Here is a 4,503-nt window from a genome sequence, read left to right as displayed (position 1 = left end):
AAAGGGGATGATTAAAGCCATATAGAATCACAGAATCATTAAGGTTGGAAAAGACCTCTAAGATCATCGAGACCAACCATCAACCCAACACTACCATGCCCACTAAACCGTGTCCCTCATCTACATGTCTTTTAAATACTTCCAGGGATGGTGACTCCACCACTTCCCTGGGCAGCCTGTTCCAAGGCCTGACCGCTCTTTCAGTAAAGAAATTTCTCCTAATGTCCAATCTAAACCTCCCTTGGCGCAACTTGAGGCCATTTCCTCTCGTCCTATCGCTAGTTACTTGGCAGAAGAGACCAACACCCACCTCGCTACAACCTCCTTTCAGGTAGTTGTAGAGCACGATGAGGTCTCCCCTCAGCCTCCTCTTCTCCAGGCTAAACAGCCCCAGTTCCCTCAGCCGCTCCTCATAAGACTCGTGCTCCAGGCCCTTCACCAGCTTCGTTGCCCTTCTCTGGACACGCTCCAGCACCTCCATGTCCTTCTTGTAGTGAGGGGCCCAAAACTGAACACAGTATTGGAGGTGCGGCCTCACCAGTGCCGAGTACAGGGGCACGATCACCTCCCTGCTCCTGCTGGCCACACTATTTCTGATACAGGCCAGGATGCCGTTGGCCTTCTTGGCCACCTGGGCACACTGCCGGCTCATGTTCAGCCGGCTGTCAATCAGCACCCCCAGGTCCTTTTCCTCTGGGCAGCTTTCCAGCCACTCCTCCCCAGGCCTGTAGCGTTGCCTGGGGTTGTTGTGGCCGAAGTGCAGGACCCGGCACTTGGCCTTGTTGAACCTCATACAGTTGGCCTCAGCCCATCAATCCAGCCTGTCCAGGTCCCTCTGCAGAGCCTTCCTACCCTCCAGCAGATCAACGCTCCTGCCCAACTTGGTGTCGTCTGCAAACTTACTGAGGGAGCACTCAATCCCCTCGTCCAGATCATTGATAAAGACATTGAACAAGACCAGCCCCAAAACTGAGCCCTGGGGAACACCGCTCGTGACCGGTCGCCAACTGGATTTAAGTCCGTTCACCACAACTCTCTGGGCTCCACCATCCAGCCAGTTTTTTACCCAGTGAAGAGTGTACCTGTCTAAGCCATGAGCCACCATGTTATATATTGTTATTTAAAATTTAAAATAAATATTCGTATTTAAAATTGAGTTTGCTTACTTATTTCCCCATGAACTTCCGTTTGGCCTTGAACAGCAGCAATACAGGCACCTGTGCAGTGTTTCCACCCAGTAGATCTCAGTCTGCTTCTTGCAAATGTCCTTTAGGTTGAAAGCTAAGTGTGGTAGGGCAATCCCCCCTGCAGGACAATGAGGAAAGTGTCTTGAGGAATAGGGAATGGGGACAGCAATATGAAGGTCTCTACAGAGGTATCTTTAAGGAAAGACATCACATATGGCAGAATTTCAAAGGAGTCCTGCATGCTATGTCTGCCTCTCCAGCTACTCCGGTCTTCTGCGTAAAGGACAGTCAACAGCGGAGCTGCAAGGATGTAACGGATTTGCTAGCTAGACTTGGCAGAAAAAAGAGACACTGTACCAAGCTGTGTTACATATGTCTTTAAATGCCTTGTCTGCAAGAAGCAAGTGATCATATGTAGGTAGAACATAAGGGGATTGTGCTATCCTATACAGAGGATAAAAAAAGCTGAAAATAGGGGTTCACGACACCAAGGGGAGCATTTGCATGCATCCCCCTGCCCAGAACAGTAAGAATTCCAGCAATCCAACCATTCCTGTTACCAAGCACAGACTCTAAATGAGCCTGAAACAGGTTTCCACCCCCAGAGCACAGAATAGGAACCACCCTCTTGAGTCATGGCAGAGTTTCGGCACGGCCCCCCCCCGGAGCCACGGCCCGTAGGTCAGACTGTGCGGGGCCGAAGGGGTCGGCTCCTCTTTCTGGCTCAGAGCACGCTCTGCTCGCTTACTTTGAAAAGATCCTGACACCGCTTCTCAAAATGCTAATATCTGTATGTGCCCAGCTGCAAACTTTCCATCTCCAAGAGCAATTAGGAAGGACACATGGTCCCCAAATACAGTGCTGTCCATAGAGAAGTCAAGTGTGAAAATGCCATTTGTTGAGGTCAGTGGGAGGCTGCTCTGGACCTTTTGGGGTTTAACCTTTTGGGGTTTTATGTCATTCATTTTTAGTAATGCTAAATGATGCATTCTGAAGCCACTATCACACAGCGTACAACATCTTTAGGGAGAATGAAGACTCTGAAGGCCACCAAGTTTTTCAAGTCCTCTCCTCCAGGGCATAATTCCCTCAGGATTTCAGTAGCTCTAGCTGTGGGGATGCCTTTCAGCTGCCCATAATCTGTAGAGCAGTTCTTTGGCGATTGCTGCGAGCTATTTATGTGAGCTCCAGCCTTCCTTCCAGCAGCTCTGCCGACGGCTGTTGGAACTACAATGACTCTAAAAGTGTGGGTTACCAGCACGACCAGCAACTAATAGCAGTGTTTGGGATGCTGCCCGTAGCGTACGACGCTGAGCAGCCCAACCCAGCTGTGCTGACTCTTCCTACCCTTCCCAGCTGTGTGTCCAGAGACAAGGAGCACCGCTTGACACTACGCCGCTCTCTTTGAGCAGGAAGAAGGCAAAAGCAAAGGGGCTACGGGCAGACTATAACCCCAGCATCACCCTCTAGGTCATTTCTATTGATGTGTCTTCATCTCCCCAACAAGGTTGTGAAATAGGGCAGAGTTGCTCCGGGCAGGGGGAATGGTGGGGCTGGGTGCAGAGGTGCATACTCTTCCTTTCTGTTATTTTTAGAAGGACATGAGAAAGCCAGTGTGGAGCTTTGATTCAGGGAGCTGGGTTCTTCTATTTAGAGAATGGCTCATTTGCAAACAGAAATTCTGTTCTGAAATAGAATGTGGGAAGATTGATTTTTTTTATTTTATTTTTTTTAAGTTGGTATGAGTTAAATGGATTGGAATGGCTTTGATGTTTTACCAATAATAAGGACATTTTGTTACTTTAATGATTTTGGAATGGAAACTGTACATGTGTGAATAAGAAAACATCAACATGGGACTTCTTACTGAATAGAAAGTGCTTTTTTGAATATCTTTCCAGAATGAAATGTTGTCCAAACAGCATTTTAAAAAACTTCTAATATTGAGGACACTAGAACTCGCTTATGGTAACAAATTTCTGATTTCCTCTACTCAACAATTTGCTTTCAGAAAGATCTGCTTACCTCTGGCTCTGTTCCTGAAAATAGATAACTGGAGGTTTTGGCTACAAATGGTTCAAGACTCCTCATTCGTGCCGTCACGTGAAGCACAAGGCTTTAGCTGCTGCCGGACAGTGATCCATCCCTGGGGAGCGGGGCTTCCTCCGTTCATCTGCAGGCATTCTGGCACCAGCTGACGGATTAAAATCTCCCACTGTTTGGTGCATCAGACACCCTTCTGTTAAGGCACCATGTTACACTGGCACTGGTATCATGCTGGCACGGGCTGTTGCTTACTAAATATGTATTCTGTGCTGAATTTTCTTAATTTTTTTTTCAAGGATATGTTTGTACTGAATTTTTTTTTTTTAACAAAAGTTTACTCTGTTCAGGACATGAAAGTAAAAAAAAAAGTTTTCAACTGAAATAAACAGAAAAGCATGTGATGAGATGCAGTACATTTGAAGCTCCTGGAAGTGGTAAAATGACAGAAGCACGGACGTGCGCAGGTCTGCGTTACAGGACCTTGCACCGAGTCATGCAGCTGAACCGCCTTGGGTGTTTCTTTAACCGAGTTTTATCATAGAATCATAGAATAGTTTGGGTTGGAAGGGACCTTTAAGGGTCATCTAGTCCAACCCCCCCTGCCGTGGGCAGGGACATCTTCAACTAGATCAGGTTGCTCAGAGCCCCGTCCAACCTGACCTTGAATGTTTCCAGGGATGGGGATCTACCACCTCTCTGGGCAACCTGGTCCAGTGTTTCACCACCCTCACTGTAAAAAATTTCTTCCTTATATCTAGTCTGAATCTACCCTCCTTTAGTTTAAAACCATTCCCCCTTGCCCTGTCGCAACAGGCCCTGCTAAAAAGTTTGTCCCCATCTTTCTTATAAGCCCCCTTTAAGTACTGAAAGGCTGCAGTAAGGTCTCCCCGAAGGCTTCTCTTCTCCAGGCTGAAGACCCCCAACCTTCTCAGCCTTTCCTCATAGGAGAGGCGTTCCACCCCCCTGATCATTTTCGTGGCCCTCCTCTGGACCCGCTCCAACAGGTCCGTGTCTTTCTTGTGCTTGTGCTTTTGCCTTTCACGTTGAAGTTTCGAGGGCTGAGATGTAGCACGTCGGTGCGTTGGTGAGCAGCACGGCTCCTCAGGAGGACCGGCCCCCCCTTGCCGGCGGCCGCCCCGCCTCGCCTCGCCTCTGAGGGAGGCTGGAGGGGGTCGGCGGGACGGGGCGGTGCCGGTACCGGGGCCGGTGCCGGGGCCGCTCCCGCCGAGGCAGTGTCCCGCCGCTCCTCGCCGCCCTCGCCGCCCTCGCC

The sequence above is a fragment of the Calonectris borealis genome, chromosome 3 (genome assembly GCF_964195595.1).
Source record: "Calonectris borealis chromosome 3, bCalBor7.hap1.2, whole genome shotgun sequence".
Taxonomy (NCBI): domain Eukaryota; kingdom Metazoa; phylum Chordata; class Aves; order Procellariiformes; family Procellariidae; genus Calonectris; species Calonectris borealis.
The sequence above is the reverse complement of the archived record's forward strand: the minus strand, read 5'-3'. Positions refer to the sequence as shown.